The sequence below is a fragment of the Phyllopteryx taeniolatus genome, chromosome 22 (genome assembly GCF_024500385.1).
Source record: "Phyllopteryx taeniolatus isolate TA_2022b chromosome 22, UOR_Ptae_1.2, whole genome shotgun sequence".
In the NCBI taxonomy this organism is placed as follows: domain Eukaryota; kingdom Metazoa; phylum Chordata; class Actinopteri; order Syngnathiformes; family Syngnathidae; genus Phyllopteryx; species Phyllopteryx taeniolatus.
In genome coordinates this window covers 7,918,581-7,940,540 of record NC_084523.1, presented here as the reverse complement: position 1 = coordinate 7,940,540, position 21,960 = coordinate 7,918,581, and the positions used below count along the sequence as shown (strand labels likewise).

The window sequence follows — 21,960 nt, the reverse complement described above, 5'->3', positions numbered from 1 at the left end:
AAAGTCGAAAAATCTAGGATTATACTGCGCTGTGATTGGTTGTTGTGGGGAAGTGGGCGTGGCTATGCAAATTAATTTGCATAAAGCTTGGTGATTGGTCGGTTTCAGGTACATATGTGTGGTGAGCAGAGTTGGGTTACTGCTATTTTAAATTTAGCAATAAAACACCAAAGACTTCTACAAATAAGCAATTTATTGCACCAAAAATGTTTGTTTGTTTTACAATTTGAACAAATATTCAATAAAAGTTAGACACAAGCACTGGATGACAAGTTTATTTAGACATGGAAGCAGTTTGAGGCTGATGACACCATGTTGGGCACTTGAAGATGTGTGATGTCCCTCTTTTGACTCCCTGTGGGCCAAAACCTAAGTTTCGAGAAACTTAGGTACTGGCTCACATGGAGGCGAAATGAAGGGAGTTGACTACCTATGTACTGTTTCATATACTGCAAGAATTTCTTGACTCTTGCAGTACATGAAACAGGTTTTGGCAAATTTCATCAACTGCAAAACACTGGTATGGGCACACATTCAACGCTTCTGGACATATGTTTGTAAGCTTTTTGTTCAGAAGCATTGTTTTTTTGTGCGTCTGTGTCAGTGTTGTGCAGTCTATGAAGCAGACCAAGGAATGCCGAAGTGACATCACACATCTCCTGAAACACACCACATGGCTGCCTTAAAATCGTACACACACACACCTGTGCAAAAGCAATTTGCTATCACTGTGGAGCAGGATGGAGCTGCGAGTCCCGTCTGTCGGCTGCACCGGCACCCAAAACCTCCTCGTTCCTGTCATACAACAAACAAAAGCAGTGAGTTATGTTTTTTTGCACGTGTCACTTTACACACACAAAAACTTAAATCAATATAAAGTCAATTAAAACATGACTAATTAGATTGTAAATTAAACTGTACATTAATTTATAAAATTGTGCACGATAATAATTATTGTTCAACTTATTGACATCTTTCATGGCCATAATGATTGAATGGAACAAACAAACATACATCGCCACAAAATTTGGTGAAAAAATATTAGAGACATCTCTCAGTCTGTTGCTTTAAACAAATGCAAAATTGAAATATGTTATTAGAAGTGACAAATAACATTCATTTTCTCCTTTTTGAAGAAGAGGACTGTTTGAAAGCCAATCACAGACAATACTGGTCACAATTAAAATACTCAAATGTGTTAATTATTATATTTATCATATTTATCATGACAGATCATTTAAAATGAGAAAATCTTTAATATTGTGCCACATCAGACCGTGCAGGTAAGCCTGTATTAATCTAAATGTTGTCACCGAAGGAACATGCTACGTAGAAGACGATGTTGTTGTTTTCCCTAATATAAATCCATATTTAGGCTAGATATTGCAGTGGAAAGGTTGAGCATGTCTTACCTGTGCACAGCATCTCCCCACTTGTGTCACTTTCGCCTCCGTTCAGCCGGCCTGTGCAGTCAACATTCTCTTCATGGCCGCCTCCGCTCATGTAAACAATGAAACAAACTTTCTTAAGCGTTGCCGTAACTTTTGCAAACAAAACAACATTGTCAACACGCGCCGGCAAAGTCAAACGGTGTCACCGTTTCTCCTTCCGGTTGACGTTTCACTTCTGGGTCGCGACTCCCAACTATTTTTTAAAACAATGTCGACGAAGCAAATAACGAACTCGGAGCGCCCAAATGTCGTCAATATACATCTAACGATACATCCGCATATTAAACTTTTTAAAATAAATGTTTCAAAAACCGTCACCGATATTTACGGGAACACGTTGGCCCGGTGACTATCGGTACGGTGGCCGAGAAAGCTCAAAACATGACTGGGAGCGGACGGAAATGGCGGAAATCGCAGTAAACAACAAACAACTGTGAGGCCTCTGGGATCATAAGCGAGAACGTAACAATTTGATACAATATGGCAGAGTTTTAACGATCTATTGTCGTTGACAAAGTCAATGATTAGCTTCGTGTTATTTTTCATTCACAAAATGCATTGGTACAATGCGCATGCGCAGACGCCCAAACTTCACGTAAGTTAATCAACACGCGTAAACATCAGTCAATAATGTATTTATATATTTACTGTATTGATTCTAATCCCTCAAGGGGAGATTCATATTACCCTGCATTATTTAGCTTGATTAACAGCGATCACACGTCAAAAGTAGCACATTTAACTGGCACTGTCAAACTCATGGCCCGTGGGCCAGACGCGGCCCGGTCACATCATTTTATGTGGCCCGCGAGAGCAAATCATGCCCGTCAACTTCCGTTTATTTTGCTCAACTCTGTACCCAAATTCCAAATTGTCATAATAATAAACGAGAACGTTGAGATATTGCATTCTTCTGTTACCAAAGCCTTCTTCGACAGAAACGTAAACAATACTTGCACAAACTATTATCCTTGTCTTCTGACTTCAAAACGAGTTATCCCTCAATTTGTTGTGTAATGGTAATAATATGTATTGGTGATGATTAAACATGTATATGGTTTCACTGTTCTAACGTCCCTCTGAGGGAAAGCATAACTACAATGCGCCCCGAAACAAAAACAAAAAAAGAGTTTGATACCCCTGCTTTAGATTAACAATAAGTCTCTTTTTAATGTGCTTCTTTACGAACGTGTGTATTTGTTTACGCTGTGATCACATTGGCAGACATCCAATTGAAATCAGATTTTTCATCCATTTCTGGAAGGCCCGATTGCCATCAGAAGCTCTCCGATTCCATTCAGGGTTTGTTTTTCCATTTACACTGCTTTGCTAAACATGCCAAATGTGCCACTGCAGACATGCGACGCCTCATCTCGATGCTTGTGAACGGGGCAAGAGCCGACTTAGAGGACGGATAGATTTTGCACTGCGTTAGATTTGTGCCACACTTTTGTCACCGTAAATGGAAATATTGCGCATGCTTTGTGCACACAAGAACATACTTTGTGTGCACAAAACGTGGTTGTTGTTGTTTTTTAATACGAACTGACAATTATATTTAGTGTCAAAGTGATGTTTTTCTCCACACGCTCGTACTGCCCACACTGCACTGCCCTTTACGCTTGTTAACTCATAACTAAAAGAGTTGCAAAGATCTGTACTTACCACAATTGTATCCGTCTGCAACCTGCGGGACTTCTGGCTCGGTACACGTAAACCAGCAAACAACAAACGTAAAAAAAACAACAACTGCTGGTGCCTCGAGGCACAATAACCTTAAGCCAAACGAAATGAAATATTACGATAACAATGGCAAAGTCTGTGTTAACATATTGAACCACGAAAGTTTTTGTTTTGGTCAATCCCGCAAGTTCAATGAGCTGCTTCAAGGTTTCCGGGTCGTTGTCGTACCTGCGTCAACAGCCAATCAGATTTTGCTTTGCAGTACGACTCCTGATTGGTTGACAATTGTGGTCCTTTGGAAACACTGTCAAGTATGCAAGCGTAAAGGGCACTACTTGTGAGTTTCAAAATAAGAGCGTGAAAAAGGAAATGCTGTGTTCTTTACTTAAATGTTGCTCGCTTCACATCGTTTTGATAGATTTGCTTTGTAAAGTCGACTTTGTTGAGCCTATGTTATGCGTGCTTGCCGATTTGCATTGTTTTGTCCCCTCTGAGAAAAGCATACACACACAACAAAACCTCCATTCAAGGGGAAAACGGAAGGAGAAAAAAGTAAAAATACTAAATATGAATAATTATATTTATTCATAGCAGCAGACTGATCTTTTTGTTGAATCAAAATAAGACATTTGCAAACTTTTACTTTGCAAAACAATTGTCAAAATTTTCCCTCACAGGCTCCAAACCTTTAACACTATTTTACTTTTTAAGTATTTGTGTCAACTTGTAACCCCCAAAGTGCCGCATACCGACCACCCCACCCAGAATGCCGGCATGTGCAGTCGCACACTTTGCACATGCCAAATTCCACCACTGCTTGCCTGTCTCGACTTGGGACTTTACTCCAGACTTGATGGCAAAGACTTGTAAAGCAATGACTGGGTGCCTCCTCTGGTACCTAATATTTTGGCCATTTTGGCTACTACATTTGGCACACTTGGTCTGTACTGAGCTGGGGTATACCTAATATTATGGCCATTTTGGCCAATCCATTAGGCACACATGGGCCGTACTGAGACAACAGCTGGGGTGTACCTAATATTTTGACCAGTTCGGCCACTTCATTAGGCACACTTAGGCTTTACTGAGACAAGAGCTGGGGTGTACCTAATATTGAGGCCATTTCGGCCACTTCATTAGGCACACATGGGTTGGACTGAGACAAGAGCTGGGGTGTACCTAATATTTTGAACATTTCGGCCACTTCATTAGGCACACATGGGCTGGACTGAGACAAGAGCTGGGGTGTACCTAATATTGTGGCCATTTCGGCCACTTCATTAGGCACACATGGGCTGGACTGAGACAAGAGCTGGGGTGTACCTAATATTTTGGCCACTTTGGCCACTTCATTAGGCACACATGGGCTGGACTGAGACAAGAGCTGGGGTGTACCTAATATTTTGGCCACTTTGGCCACTTCATTAGGCACCCTTCGGCTGCACTGAGACAAGAGCTGGGGTGTACCTAATATTTTGACCAGTTCGGCCACTTCATTAGGCACACTTAGGCTTTACTGAGACAAGAGCTGGGGTGTACCTAATATTGTGGCCATTTCGCCCACTTCATTAGGCACACATGGGCTGGACTGAGACAAGAGCTGGGGTGTACCTAACATTGAGGCCATTTCGGCCACTTCATTAGGCACACATGGGTTGGACTGAGACAAGAGCTGGGGTGTACCTAATATTGTGGCCATTTCGGCCACTTCATTAGGCACACATGGGCTGGACTGAGACAAGAGCTGGGGTGTACCTAATATTGAGGCCATTTCGGCCACTTCATTAGGCACACATGGGTTGGACTGAGACAAGAGCTGGGGTGTACCTAATATTTTGAACATTTCGGCCACTTCATTAGGCACACATGGGCTGGACTGAGACAAGAGCTGGGGTGTACCTAATATTGTGGCCATTTCGGCCACTTCATTAGGCACACATGGGCTGGACTGAGACAAGAGCTGGGGTGTACCTAATATTTTGGCCACTTTGGCCACTTCATTAGGCACACATGGGCTGGACTGAGACAAGAGCTGGGGTGTGCCTAATATTTTGGCCACTTTGGCCACTTCATTAGGCACCCTTCGGCTGCACTGAGACAAGAGCTGGGGTGTACCTAATATTTTGACCAGTTCGGCCACTTCATTAGGCACACTTAGGCTTTACTGAGACAAGAGCTGGGGTGTACCTAATATTGTGGCCATTTCGGCCACTTCATTAGGCACACATGGGCTGGACTGAGACAAGAGCTGGGGTGTACCTAATATTTTGGCCATTTCGGCCACTTCATTAGACACATGGGCTGTACTGAGTCAAGAGCTGGGGTGTACCTAATATTTTGGCCATTTCGGCCACTTCATTAGGCACCCTTCGGCTGCACTGAGACAAGAGCTGGGGTGTACCTAATATTCTGACCATTTCGGCCACTTCATTAGGCACACATGGGCTGGACTGAGACAAGAGCTGGGGTGTACCTAATATTTTGGCCACTTTGGCCACTTCATTAGGCACACACGGGCTGGACTGAGACAAGAGCTGGGGTGTACCTAATATTTTGACCAGTTCGGCCACTTCATTAGGCACACTTAGGCTTTACTGAGACAAGAGCTGGGGTGTACCTAATATTATGGCCATTTCGGCCACTTCATTAGGCACACATGGGCTGGATTGAGACAAGAGCTGGGGTGTACCTAATATTTTGGCCATTTCGGCCACTTCGTTAGGCACACTTCGGCTGCACTGAGACAAGACCTGGGGTGTACCTAATATTTTGGCCACTTTGGCCACTTCATTAGACACATGGGCTGTACTGAGTCAAGAGCTGGGGTGTACCTAATGTTATGACCATTTCGGCCACTTCATTAGGCACACTCGGGCTGTACTGAGACAAGACCTGGGGTGTACCTAATATTTTGACCATTTCGGCCACTTCCTTAGGCACACATGGGCTGTACTGAGACAAGAGCTGGGGTGTACCTAATATTATGGCCATGTTGGACACTTCATTAGGCACACATGGGCTGGACTGAGACAAGAGCTGGGGTGTACCTAATATTTTGGCCATGTCGGCCACTTCATTAGGCACACACGGGCTGCACTACTACTACTCGTCACTTTCAACTGCATACACTCCTTGAAGTCTCGGCGCCCTTTGCACAATATTGCACCGGACTATTGCAATATTAGTCTTTCGAACTGCTCTTAGTGCTAGAGGACTGCATCTTTTGCACAATTGTCAAAAACAAAATAATAATAATAATGTACTGGCATTACCAGACAACTAGCAACCCTTTATTGCTCAGTGACTGTTTTTTTTTTTTTTGTCAATGTCTTTATGTCTCAAAAGTGTTCTCTGTCAATTGTCTATTGTCGTAGTAGAGCGGCTCCCAACTACCGGAGACAAATTCCTTGTGTTTTTTTGTACATACTTGGCAAAAAAAGGTGATTCTGATTCTGAATCTGATTCTGATTTTGACCATTTCGGCCACTTCATTAGGCACACTCGGGCTGGACTGAGACAATAGCTGGGGTGTACCTAATATTTTGACCAGTTCGGCCACTTCATTAGGCACCCTTCGGCTGCACTGAGACAAGAGCTGGGGTGTACCTAATATTTTGGCCACTTTGGCCACTTCATTAGACACATGGGCTGTACTGAGTCAAGAGCTGGGGTGTACCTAATATTTCGGCCACTTCATTAGGCACCCTTCGGCTGCACTGAGACAAGAGCTGGGGTGTACCTAATATTCTGACCATTTCGGCCACTTCATTAGGCACACATGGGCTGGACTGAGACAAGAGCTGGGGTGTACCTAATATTTTGGCCACTTTGGCCACTTCATTAGGCACACATGGGCTGGACTGAGACAAGAGCTGGGGTGTACCTAATATTTTGGCCACTTTGGCCACTTCATTAGGCACACACGGGCTGGACTGAGACAAGAGCTGGGGTGTACCTAATATTTTGACCAGTTCGGCCACTTCATTAGGCACACTTAGGCTTTACTGAGACAAGAGCTGGGGTGTACCTAATATTATGGCCATTTCGGCCACTTCATTAGGCACACATGGGCTGGATTGAGACAAGAGCTGGGGTGTACCTAATATTTTGGCCATTTCGGCCACTTCGTTAGGCACACTTCGGCTGCACTGAGACAAGACCTGGGGTGTACCTAATATTTTGGCCACTTTGGCCACTTCATTAGACACATGGGCTGTACTGAGTCAAGAGCTGGGGTGTACCTAATGTTATGACCATTTCGGCCACTTCATTAGGCACACTCGGGCTGTACTGAGACAAGACCTGGGGTGTACCTAATATTTTGACCATTTCGGCCACTTCCTTAGGCACACATGGGCTGTACTGAGACAAGAGCTGGGGTGTACCTAATATTTTGGCCATTTCGGCCACTTCATTAGGCACCCTTCGGCTGCACTGAGACAAGACCTGGGGTGTACCTAATATTTTGGCCACTTTGGCCACTTCATTAGACACATGGGCTGTACTGAGTCAAGAGCTGGGGTGTACCTAATATTTTGGCCATTTCGGCCACTTCATTAGGCACCCTTCGGCTGCACTGAGACAAGAGCTGGGGTGTACCTAATATTCTGACCATTTCGGCCACTTCATTAGGCACACATGGGCTGGACTGAGACAAGAGCTGGGGTGTACCTAATATTTTGGCCACTTTGGCCACTTCATTAGGCACACATGGGCTGGACTGAGACAAGAGCTGGGGTGTACCTAATATTTTGGCCACTTTGGCCACTTCATTAGGCACACACGGGCTGGACTGAGACAAGAGCTGGGGTGTACCTAATATTTTGACCAGTTCGGCCACTTCATTAGGCACACTTAGGCTTTACTGAGACAAGAGCTGGGGTGTACCTAATATTATGGCCATTTCGGCCACTTCATTAGGCACACATGGGCTGGATAGAGACAAGAGCTGGGGTGTACCTAATATTTTGGCCATTTCGGCCACTTCGTTAGGCACACTTCGGCTGCACTGAGACAAGACCTGGGGTGTACCTAATATTTTGGCCACTTTGGCCACTTCATTAGACACATGGGCTGTACTGAGTCAAGAGCTGGGGTGTACCTAATGTTATGACCATTTCGGCCACTTCATTAGGCACACTCGGGCTGTACTGAGACAAGACCTGGGGTGTACCTAATATTTTGACCATTTCGGCCACTTCCTTAGGCACACATGGGCTGTACTGAGACAAGAGCTGGGGTGTACCTAATATTATGGCCATGTTGGACACTTCATTAGGCACACATGGGCTGGACTGAGACAAGAGCTGGGGTGTACCTAATATTTTGGCCATGTCGGCCACTTCATTAGGCACACACGGGCTGCACTACTACTACTCGTCACTTTCAACTGCATACACTCCTTGAAGTCTCGGCGCCCTTTGCACAATATTGCACCGGACTATTGCAATATTAGTCTTTCGAACTGCTCTTAGTGCTAGAGGACTGCATCTTTTGCACAATTGTCAAAAAAAAAAAATAATAATAATGTACTGGCATTACCAGACAACTAGCAACCCTTTATTGCTCAGTGACTGTTTTTTTTTTTTTTGTCAATGTCTTTATGTCTCAAAAGTGTTCTCTGTCAATTGTCTATTGTCGTAGTAGAGCGGCTCCAACTACCGGAGACAAATTCCTTGTGTGTTTTTTTGTACATACTTGGCAAAAAAAGGTGATTCTGATTCTGAATCTGATTCTGATTTTGACCATTTCGGCCACTTCATTAGGCACACTCGGGCTGGACTGAGACAACAGCTGGGGTGTACCTAATATTTTGGCCATTTCGGCCACTTCATTAGGCACCCTTCGGCTGCACTGAGACAAGAGCTGGGGTGTACCTAATATTCTGACCATTTCGGCCACTTCATTAGGCACACATGGGCTGGACTGAGACAAGAGCTGGGGTGTACCTAATATTTTGGCCACTTTGGCCACTTCATTAGGCACACATGGGCTGGACTGAGACAAGAGCTGGGGTGTACCTAATATTTTGGCCACTTTGGCCACTTCATTAGGCACACACGGGCTGGACTGAGACAAGAGCTGGGGTGTACCTAATATTTTGACCAGTTCGGCCACTTCATTAGGCACACTTAGGCTTTACTGAGACAAGAGCTGGGGTGTACCTAATATTATGGCCATTTCGGCCACTTCATTAGGCACACATGGGCTGGATAGAGACAAGAGCTGGGGTGTACCTAATATTTTGGCCATTTCGGCCACTTCGTTAGGCACACTTCGGCTGCACTGAGACAAGACCTGGGGTGTACCTAATATTTTGGCCACTTTGGCCACTTCATTAGACACATGGGCTGTACTGAGTCAAGAGCTGGGGTGTACCTAATGTTATGACCATTTCGGCCACTTCATTAGGCACACTCGGGCTGTACTGAGACAAGACCTGGGGTGTACCTAATATTTTGACCATTTCGGCCACTTCCTTAGGCACACATGGGCTGTACTGAGACAAGAGCTGGGGTGTACCTAATATTATGGCCATGTTGGACACTTCATTAGGCACACATGGGCTGGACTGAGACAAGAGCTGGGGTGTACCTAATATTTTGGCCATGTCGGCCACTTCATTAGGCACACACGGGCTGCACTACTACTACTCGTCACTTTCAACTGCATACACTCCTTGAAGTCTCGGCGCCCTTTGCACAATATTGCACCGGACTATTGCAATATTAGTCTTTCGAACTGCTCTTAGTGCTAGAGGACTGCATCTTTTGCACAATTGTCAAAAAAAAAAAATAATAATAATGTACTGGCATTACCAGACAACTAGCAACCCTTTATTGCTCAGTGACTGTTTTTTTTTTTTTTGTCAATGTCTTTATGTCTCAAAAGTGTTCTCTGTCAATTGTCTATTGTCGTAGTAGAGCGGCTCCAACTACCGGAGACAAATTCCTTGTGTGTTTTTTTGTACATACTTGGCAAAAAAAGGTGATTCTGATTCTGAATCTGATTCTGATTTTGACCATTTCGGCCACTTCATTAGGCACACTCGGGCTGGACTGAGACAATAGCTGGGGTGTACCTAATATTTTGACCAGTTCGGCCACTTCATTAGGCACCCTTCGGCTGCACTGAGACAAGAGCTGGGGTGTACCTAATATTTTGGCCATTTCGGCCACTTCATTAGGCACACTTAGGCTTTACTGAGACAAGAGCTGGGGTGTACCTAATATTGTGGCCATTTCGGCCACTTCATTAGGCACACATGGGCTGGACTGAGACAAGAGCTGGGGTGTACCTAATATTTTGAACATTTCGGCCACTTCATTAGGCACCCTTCGGCTGCACTGAGACAAGAGCTGGGGTGTACCTAATATTTTGAACATTTCGGCCACTTCATTAGGCACACATGGGCTGGACTGAGACAAGAGCTGGGGTGTACCTAATATTTTGGCCACTTTGGCCACTTCATTAGGCACACACGGGCTGTACTGAGACAAGAGCTGGGGTGTACCTAATATTTTGGCCATTTCGGCCACTTCATTAGGCACCCTTCGGCTGCACTGAGACAAGACCTGGGGTGTACCTAATATTTTGGCCACTTTGGCCACTTCATTAGACACATGGGCTGTACTGAGTCAAGAGCTGGGGTGTACCTAATATTTTGGCCATTTCGGCCACTTCATTAGGCACCCTTCGGCTGCACTGAGACAAGAGCTGGGGTGTACCTAATATTTTGGCCACTTTGGCCACTTCATTAGGCACACACGGGCTGGACTGAGACAAGAGCTGGGGTGTACCTAATATTCTGACCATTTCGGCCACTTCATTAGGCACACACGGGCTGTACTGAGACAAGAGCTGGGGTGTACCTAATATTATGGCCATGTTGGCCACTTCATTAGGCACACATGGGCTGGATTGAGACAAGAGCTGGGGTGTACCTAATATTTTGGCCATGTCGGCCACTTCATTAGGCACACACGGGCTGCAATACTACTACTCGTCACTTTCAACTGCATACACTCCTTGAAGTCTCGGCGCCCTTTGCACAATATTGCACCGGACTATTGCAATATTAGTCTTTCGAACTGCTCTTAGTGCTAGAGGACTCTGCATCTTTTGCACAATTGTCAAAAAAAAAAAAGAATAATAATGTACTGGCATTACCAGACAACTAGCAACCCTTTATTGCTCAGTGACTGTTTTTTTTTTTTTTGTCAATGTCTTTATGTCTCAAAAGTGTTCTCTGTCAATTGTCTATTGTCGTAGTAGAGCGGCTCCAACTACCGGAGACAAATTCCTTGTGTGTTTTTTTGTACATACTTGGCAAAAAAAGGTGATTCTGATTCTGAATCTGATTCTGATTTTGACCATTTCGGCCACTTCATTAGGCACACTCGGGCTGGACTGAGACAACAGCTGGGGTGTACCTAATATTTTGGCCATGTCGGCCACTTCATTAGGCACACTTCTGCTGCACTGAGACAAGAGCTGGGGTGTACCTAATATTTTGGCCATTTCGGCCACTTCATTAGGCACACATGGGCTGGACTGAGACAAGACCTGGGGTGTACCTAATATTTTGGCCACTTTGGCCACTTCATTAGGCACCCTTCGGCTGCACTGAGACAAGAGCTGGGGTGTACCTAATATTCTGACCATTTCGGCCACTTCATTAGGCACCCTTCGGCTGCACTGAGACAAGACCTGGGGTGTACCTAATATTTTGGCCACTTTGGCCACCTCATTAGGCACACATGGGCTGGACTGAGACAAGAGCTGGGGTGTACTTAATATTTTGGCTACTTTGGCCACTTCATTAGGCACATGGGCTGTACTGAGTCAAGAGCTGGGGTGTACCTAATGTTATGACCATTTCGGCCACTTCATTAGGCACACTCGGGCTGTACTGAGACAAGACCTGGGGTGTACCTAATATTTTGACCATTTCGGCCACTTCATTAGGCACACTTCGGCTGCACTGAGACAAGAGCTGGGGTGTACCTAATATTTTGACCAGTTCGGGCACTTCATTAGGCACACTTAGGCTTTACTGAGACAAGAGCTGGGGTGTACCTAATATTGTGGCCATTCCGGCCACTTCATTAGGCACACATGGGCTGGACTGAGACAAGAGCTGGGGTGTACCTAATATTTTGGCCATTTCGGCCACTTCATTAGGCACCCTTCGGCTGCACTGAGACAAGAGCTGGGGTGTACCTAATATTTTGGCCATTTCGGCCACTTCATTAGGCACCCTTCGGCTGCACTGAGACAAGAGCTGGGGTGTACCTAATATTCTGACCATTTCGGCCACTTCATTAGGCACACTCGGGCTGAACTGAGACAAGACCTGAGGTGTACCTAATATTTTGGCCACTTTGGCCACTTCATTAGGCACACATGGGCTGGACTGAGACAAGAGCTGGGGTGTACCTAATATTTTGGCCATGTCGGCCACTTCATTAGGCACACACGGGCTGCACTACTACTACTCGTCACTTTCAACTGCATACACTCCTTGAAGTCTCGGCGCCCTTTGCACAATATTGCACCGGACTATTGCAATATTAGTCTTTCGAACTGCTCTTAGTGCTAGAGGACTGCACAATTGTCAAAAAAATAAATAAAAATAATGTACTGGCATTACCAGACAACTAGCAACCCTTTATTGCTCAGTGACTGTTTTTTTTTTTTTTGTCAATGTCTTTATGTCTCAAAAGTGTTCTCTGTCAATTGTCTATTGTCGTAGTAGAGCGGCTCCAACTACCGGAGACAAATTCCTTGTGTGTTTTTTTGTACATACTTGGCAAAAAAAGGTGATTCTGATTCTGATTCTGATTTTGACCACTCGGGCTGGACTGAGACAACAGCTGGGGTGTACCTAATATTTTGGCCATGTCGGCCACTTCATTAGGCACACATGGGCTGGACTGAGACAAGACCTGGGGTGTACCTAATATTTTGGCCACTTTGGCCACTTCATTAGGCACCCTTCGGCTGCACTGAGACAAGAGCTGGGGTGTACCTAATATTCTGACCATTTCGGCCACTTCATTAGGCACACTCGGGCTGTACTGAGACAAGACCTGGGGTGTACCTAATATTTTGGCCACTTTGGCCACTTCATTAGGCACACATGGGCTGGACTGAGACAAGAGCTGGGGTGTACCTAATATTCTGACCATTTCTGCCACTTCATTAGGCACACTCGGGCTGTACTACTACTACTCGTCACTTTAAACTGCATACACTCCTTGAAGTCTCGGCGCCCTTTGCACAAATGGTCATTGCACCGGACTATTGCAATATTAGTCTTTCGAACTGCTCTTAGTGCTAGAGGACTCTGCATCTTTTGCACAATTGTCAAAAAAAAAAAAAAAAAAAATGTACTGCCATTACCAGACAACTAGCAACCCTTTATTGCTCCGTGACTGTTTTTTTTTTTTTGTCAATGTCTTTATGTCTCAAAAGTGTTCTCTGTCTGTTGTCGTAGTAGAGCGGCTTCAACTACCGGAGACAAATTCCTTGTGTTTTTTTGGACATAATTGGCAAAAAAAGGTGATTCTGAATCTGATTCTTATTTTGACCATTTCGGCCACTTCATTAGGCACACATGGGCTGTACTGAGACAAGAGCTGGGGTGTACCTAATATTATGGCCATTTTGGCCACTTCATTAGGCACACATGGGCTGTTCTGAGACAAGAGCTGGGGTGTACCTAATATTTTGACCATTTTGGCCACTTCATTAGGCACACACGGGCTGGACTGAGACAAGAGCTGGGGTGTACCTAATATTTTGACCAGTTCGGCCACTTCATTAGGCACACTTAGGCTTTACTGAGACAAGAGCTGGGGTGTACCTAATATTATGGCCATTTCGGCCACTTCATTAGGCACACATGGGCTGGATTGAGACAAGAGCTGGGGTGTACCTAATATTTTGGCCATTTCGGCCACTTCGTTAGGCACACTTCGGCTGCACTGAGACAAGACCTGGGGTGTACCTAATATTTTGGCCACTTTGGCCACTTCATTAGACACATGGGCTGTACTGAGTCAAGAGCTGGGGTGTACCTAATGTTATGACCATTTCGGCCACTTCATTAGGCACACTCGGGCTGTACTGAGACAAGACCTGGGGTGTACCTAATATTTTGGCCACTTTGGCCACTTCATTAGGCACACATGGGCTGGACTGAGACATGAGTTGGGGTGTACCTAATATTCTGACCATTTCTGCCACTTCATTAGGCACACTCGGGCTGTACTACTACTACTCGTCACTTTAAACTGCATACACTCCTTGAAGTCTCGGCGCCCTTTGCACAAATGGTCATTGCACCGGACTATTGCAATATTAGTCTTTCGAACTGCTCTTAGTGCTAGAGGACTCTGCATCTTTTGCACAATTGTCAAAAAAAAAAAAAAAAAAATGTACTGCCATTACCAGACAACTAGCAACCCTTTATTGCTCAGTGACTGTTTTTTTGTAGTAGAGCGGCTTCAACTACCGGAGACAAATTCCTTGTGTTTTTTTGGACATACTTGGCAAAAAAAGGTGATTCTGATTCTGAATCTGATTCTTATTTTGACCATTTCGGCCACTTCATTAGGCACACATGGGCTGTACTGAGACAAGAGCTGGGGTGTACCTAATATTTTGAACATTTCGGCCACTTCATTAGGCACACATGGGCTGGACTGAGACAAGAGCTGGGGTGTACCTAATATTTTGGCCATTTCGGCCACTTCATTAGGCACCCTTCGGCTGCACTGAGACAAGAGCTGGGGTGTACCTAATATTTTGAACATTTCGGCCACTTCATTAGGCACACATGGGCTGGACTGAGACAAGAGCTGGGGTGTACCTAATATTTTGGCCATTTCGGCCACTTCATTAGGCACCCTTCGGCTGCACTGAGACAAGAGCTGGGGTGTACCTAATATTCTGACCATTTCGGCCACTTCATTAGGCACACTCGGGCTGAACTGAGACAAGACCTGGGGTGTACCTAATATTTTGGCCACTTTGGCCACTTCATTAGGCACACATGGGCTGGACTGAGACAAGAGCTGGGGTGTACCTAATATTTTGGCCATGTCGGCCACTTCATTAGGCACACACGGGCTGCACTAGTACTACTCGTCACTTTCAACTGCATACACTCCTTGAAGTCTCGGCGCCCTTTGCACAATATTGCACCGGACTATTGCAATATTAGTCTTTCGAACTGCTCTTAGTGCTAGAGGACTGCATCTTTTGCACAATTGTCAAAAAAATAAATAAAAATAATGTACTGGCATTACCAGACAACTCGCAACCCTTTATTGCTCAGTGACTGTTTTTTTTTTTTTTGTCAATGTCTTTATGTCTCAAAAGTGTTCTCTGTCAATTGTCTATTGTCGTAGTAGAGCGGCTCCAACTACTGGAGACAAATTCCTTGTGTGTTTTTTTGTACATACTTGGCAAAAAAAGGTGATTCTGATTCTGAATCTGATTCTGATTTTTACCATTTCGGCCACTTCATTAGGCACACTCGGGCTGGACTGAGACAACAGCTGGGGTGTACCTAATATTTTGGCCATGTCGGCCACTTCATTAGGCACACATGGGCTGGACTGAGACAAGACCTGGGGTGTACCTAATATTTTGGCCACTTTGGCCACTTCATTAGGCACCCTTCGGCTGCACTGAGACAAGAGCTGGGGTGTACCTAATATTCTGACCATTTCGGCCACTTCATTAGGCACACTCGGGCTGAACTGAGAAAAGACCTGGGGTGTACCTAATATTTTGGCCACTTTGGCCACTTCGTTAGGCACACATGGGCTGGACTGAGACAAGAGCTGGGGTGTACCTAATATTCTGACCATTTCTGCCACTTCATTAGGCACACTCGGGCTGTACTACTACTACTCGTCACTTTAAACTGCATACACTCCTTGAAGTCTCGGCGCCCTTTGCACAAATGGTCATTGCACCGGACTATTGCAATATTAGTCTTTCGAACTGCTCTTAGTGCTAGAGGACTCTGCATCTTTTGCACAATTGTCAAAAAAAAAAAAAAAAAAAATGTACTGCCATTACCAGACAACTAGCAACCCTTTATTGCTCAGTGACTGTTTTTTTTTTTTTTTGTCAATGTCTTTATGTCTCAAAAGTGTTCTCTGTCAATTGACTGTCTGTTGTCGTAGTAGAGCGGCTTCAACTACCGGAGACAAATTCCTTGTGTTTTTTTGGACATACTTGGCAAACAAAGGTGATTCTGATTCTGAATCTGATTCTTATTTTGACCATTTCGGCCACTTCATTAGGCACACATGGGCTGTACTGAGACAAGAGCTGGGGTGTACCTAATATTATGGCCATTTTGACCACTTCATTAGGCACACATGGGCTATACTGAGACAAGAACTGGGATGTACTTAATATTTTGACCATTTCGGCCACTTCCTTAGGCACACATGGGCTGTACTGAGACAAGAGCTGGGGTGTACCTAATATTTTGACCCTTTCGGTCACTTCATTAGGCACACATGGGCTTTACTGAGACAAGAGATGGGGTCCATCCATCCATTTTCTGAGGCGCTTCTCCTGACTAGGGTCGCGGGCGTGCTGGAGCCTATCCCAGCTGTCATCGGGCAGGAGGCGGGGTACACCCTGAACTGGTTGCCAGCCAATCACAGGGCACATACAAACAAACAACCATTCACACTCACATTCACACCTACGGGCAATTTAGAGTGTTCAATTAACATGCATGTTTTTGGGATGAGGGAGGAAAGCGGAGTGCTCGGAGAAAACCCACGCAGGCACGGGGAGAACATACAAACTCCACACAGGCGGGACCGGGGATTGAACCCCGCTCCTCAGAACTGTGAGGCTGACGCTCTAACCAGTCGGCCGCCAAGAGCTGGGGTGTACCTAATATTTTGGTCATTTCGGCCACTTCATTAGGGACACTTGAGCGGGTATCTAATATTTTGGCTATCAGGCACACTTTGGAGTACCGACACACAAGAACGAGTTTGCACCTAAAATTTTGGCCATTTTGAATACTATTGGTATGCGTGGGGTGTGTAAATGGGGTAAATCGGTGACCACTTCATTAGGTACACCTACAGGGGTATCAACTGGCATCTCATGACATTCATCTGTCTCCTATGATAGACAACTGTATGTACATATTGTAAAGACAAGAACTGGGGTGTCCCTAATGTTTCGGACATTTTGGACCATGTATTAGGTGGGCTTCAGAGGGCTGTGGGTGACCACGTCATTAGGTACACTGTGGGGCGGGGTGTCATCAGTCGGTACAGCTGCAAAATTCAATCAAGTGTTTGAAACGCAATCAAGTGTTTGAAACGCCAAGCATCCACTACAAAACAGATACAGTCGACAGTAAATATAAAGTATAAACAGATGGTGTATATACTTGATATTTTCTGTTTGTGTGTTGACTCCTTTAGCTTCCTGGCAGCTTCAGGACAACATGGCGGTTAATCCCTGATCTGAGAGGCGCCATCATATTTAATCCTAATGCATCAAAGGTGACCTCGGACTCACATTGGCCAGGCATGTGGACGCTTTTTTTATTTTTTTATTTGGTTATGTCATTTATTTCTACTGTGACAACATTGTGTTGTGGCACAGGAAACGGGAAACGGATCGAAACACCTGCGGCAGCCGCGGGGCGAGAACCCCGTCGTCCATAGTCAGGAATAATAGGTGCCGACCGGATTCCGCTAATGTGGTTTGTCGGGATAACGAACGGCATCATCTCAATGGCAGCCGCGTCCGTCAGCGGGAAAGGCGATTGATTAGCCGCGGGAAGTCGAGCTTTGATGCGGAACGTCGCCATGGTGGCCTTTCGGGGGCCATTGATTGATTTGCAAGCGGGACAGCATTTTGATGAGCGACTATCGATCATTTATCGTACGTACGCCACGGCCAACGCTCGCCTGCTGCACTATATTTCTCAAAACATATTTTTCATCTTTGTTTTCACCGATTGTAGTAATTTGCCCAAGAGTATGTCTACAAAAAAAAAAAGGCGTAAAAAAACAAAAACACGGATTCAGGAGGTCAAGCAGGGCAAGTTCTAGGCATGCATACTTGAGGGGGCTGGCAGAAATTTTAAGAGGGCATCATGTGACAGCATATTTTTATTTTATTATTTTTATTATGACATTAATTTAGCGATTGCTACACAACATCTTTCATGACTTAAGTACTTTCACTCTGATAACGCACTCGGGTATCGCAAGTAATGGCTATGGTTAATAGGGCGCTGTTACTCGCGTGTCACTGATTTGTCAATTAATCCAATATTCGTTGCATCTTAATATGGCAATCGTGAAAATACTTGCAAATTCAAAATTTGTGTGACTATTTCCCCCTTTGAATACAATTCCTCTCTCTTCGTGTGGGGGTGTGGTTTTGTCAGAGAGGACAAAAAATACAAATATGCAAGCACACATAACATCGGCTCAATAAGTAGACTTTACAAAGCAAATCTACCAAAACGATGTCAAGTCAGGAACATTCGAGGAACCAACATAGCATTTTCGGGTTTTCGCTCCCATTTTGAAACGCAAAATTACACCACTTCCGGACGCTAACTTGACGACCGGCACACGGGGTAAATCACATAAATGAAACTCGTCACACAACATAATTCAAATGCAACATTGTACAAAATTAATACATGTTTAAAGCACTTAAATGATAAAGATGAACATGTTTCCTTAAACAATAAATGACGTTGTGGCCATTTCTACAGTCCCACTGCAGACAGCTGATCAAAAAGACAGCCATCACAGCACACAGCATGAAGCGGAGGAGACAGAGTTGGGGAAGCATGCGCGGATTTGATTTCAGGGGGCCGTGCCCCCGCTCGCCCCGACATGTTGCCGGCGCTGCTGTCAAGTGCATGCCAAAGCAACAGGGGGCGCCATAACCGTAAACAGTAAGTCCCTAGCAATCAATTCGAAGTGCAAAGAAGTCACGAATGTCATGAAATTGTTACTTTATCTCATTGAGTTTTGTATTTTTCAAATACAAAAAAAGTCATACGTAAGGTGATAGTGATACATAAGTAGTAATAATAATAGTAAATCAAATAAATAAAACTTTGTATTTTGTAAATGTATACATAATAATGCTCAACTCTCAAAATGGGTTTAGCATGACCTAAAACTTACAAAAGGCCATACGTAACATAACGAAAAATATAAGTTGTCTTGGACAACGTTCCAATGAAAAATAAATAGCTGCAAATGAGTTATCTCATGTACTGAACTCGTGAAAGAGTGAAGGCGCCAGCTCTCATCTCCATCACGGCGTGGGACAAAGACTACACGCTGGGGCCTGTACGGCACCGGATGATGTATTCTCACACGCCTTTGCAAGCACACAAACGCGGCTGCCGAAGTGCCGGCGTTGGGGGGCCGCGTTCAACCCGCCACTTTGGCGGCTTTGTGAGCGAGTCAAAGAGTGCTAACGAGCTCGCTGTTTGGGGTCAACAAACGGCGCTCTAATCGGAAAACTTTTCCAAACAGATTGCTGCGCTCAGTCATCGGATTTGTGTGGTGTGACCCTCCGTTTTGGGAAAATAATTGATAATATTATCCATTTGAAGGCTCAAAACGGTCACACTTGTCTTAAATTATGTCTTCTAAAGTCAAACATGTTTATTTGGTAGAATAATTTGTGTCTGATAAGTCATGTTGATGTGGACAAATCAAGACTCAACTAGCTCGAATATGCATCCATCCATCCATCCATCCATTTTCTGAGCCGCTTCTCGTCACTCGGGTCGCGGGCGTGCTGGAGCCTATCCCAGCTATCATCGGGCAGGAGGCGGGGTACACCCTGAACTGGTTGCCAGCCAATCGCAGGGCACATACAAACAAACAAACATTCGCACTCACATTCACACCTACGGGCAATTTAGAGTTGTCAATTAACCTGCCATGCATGTTTTTGGGATGTTGGAGGAAAGCGGAGTGCCCGGAGAAAACCCACGCAGGCACGGGGAGAACACGCAAACTCCACACAGGCGGGACCGGGGATTGAACCCCGCTCCTCAGAACTGTGATCTGCAAGTGAATGTAAAATGGCATAGGCTAGTTCACCCTCCTATCCACCGGAGGGCAGCATATTCCAAAAACGTAGCTTTTATGGAAGGACGGAGGAGAAGCTAACTTCCTTAGCATGAGCGAAGGGTGTCACCGTCATATTCATGTGGTGTTTTTAGTTCACAAAACACACCACTAGATTTAAATTTAACAACTTAAATAAGGAAAAAAAGTCAAAAAGCAATCTTTTGCCCGTATATGCATTTTTTTTCTGGGGTAAAAGCAAGCTAACATTAGCGGTTCAATCTAAACGTACATTCCTGTCCCCATCATATATAAACTTTTATATACTTAAGCACGTTATGCTTGCACTGTATGTTATTTGAACAAACCACGAAAAATAATACTGATAAGCGCAAAGTTCAGCTGAAGGCTATCCATCACTCTTAGCACACTATTAAGAATAATTTCTTCCGATCTTCCACCCCCTCTAAATAGTGGCTGTGCGGTCCCATGATGCATCGGGACACCGCTAACGATGCCTTACCTGCTCGTGAGCTGATTTGGAGAGGGATGATTCATCACGTCGTGCCGCCAGTGATGGATGGACCCGCTTCGTTATTAGCACGCCTCGAGTCCATGCGCTTGAACGCCGCTGAAAGTTGGGATAATCGGGACAAAGAAGGACAGTCAATACCAGATAATAACGCTAATTTTGTAACAGTATGTTAAATGTCTCCGAAGTGCGTTAGATTTAGAGATACAGTAGTAGCTTTATGTAACGTTAAAAATCGGAACGAACAACTGGGTGCTAAAAATAGCTAGCCGAAATTAAATCGACAGAAATTGCAGTGGAACTCGCAGTACAATATTTTCCCAATGCTAACAATAATTGATATACAGTGTTCAAGTCATCATGTTGTTTTATAATTGCCTATAGGTGCCACAAGATGGCAGTAAAGCACTACTTTTCTACTAGACAGGGCAATGGGCCGTCTAAATGAAGCTTCAACAAAGTTTCTTGGCACCAAAGTGCCACAAGATGGCACCAAGGCAATACTTTTATATTCGACAGGGCTTTGGCCAAAGTCGGAAAACAGGATTCATGAGGAGAAACTTACACGTTTAGCATAGCTAGCAGTTCAAGATTTTGTTCCAGTTCAACGAAAAGACGATTTGTCAAAGATGTCAGCCAACTGCACAAAAATTATTCAAATTGTTTTTATGTATTGAATTTTTGTATGTTTCTACAGCTAAACGAAATGGAAGAAAAAACATCTAACAGCAATCAAGATATTTTTCTTTGGGCCTACAAAGACGACCACAGGGGCCAAAGCATTTTTTTTTTCATATTAATGCGAAGAATAAAATAAAGCATTCACAGGACTGCCAATTGTGTTGTTCTTAATATATAAAAGTGGGTGGAATGATTTTAGGCTCCTTTGCATTTTTCTATCCTGTCTCAGCCGACTTCGGGCGAAATCCACCCTGGATTGGTCGCCCGTCAGTCGCAGGGCACATATGGACACGGACAACCACTGTGATAATGCTAATCATATATTTGTATCGACATACATGTAATTTGATATATTTGGAATATTCTTAAAACGTTTTGAAAATTAATTCACAATATAATGTGTGTGGCATGATATATATTTATATATTTTACAATTTTTCAAAGTAATAATACATTTGCTCGTCCATGTTTTATACGATTTATCCTGTTCAGGGTCAATGGG

General features: G+C 44.5%; 1 long non-coding RNA gene across 1 annotated transcript; it reads left to right on the top strand.

Moving 5' to 3' along the window:
- The first annotated feature begins 1,851 nt into the window (after positions 1-1,851).
- LOC133471880 (uncharacterized) lies at positions 1,852-21,601 on the top strand. The gene is made up of 4 exons (XR_009786429.1): positions 1,852-2,046; positions 17,612-17,692; positions 18,925-19,110; positions 21,475-21,601. It is a non-coding gene; the product is annotated as an uncharacterized LOC133471880 (long non-coding RNA).
- Positions 21,602-21,960: the final 359 nt, after the last annotated feature.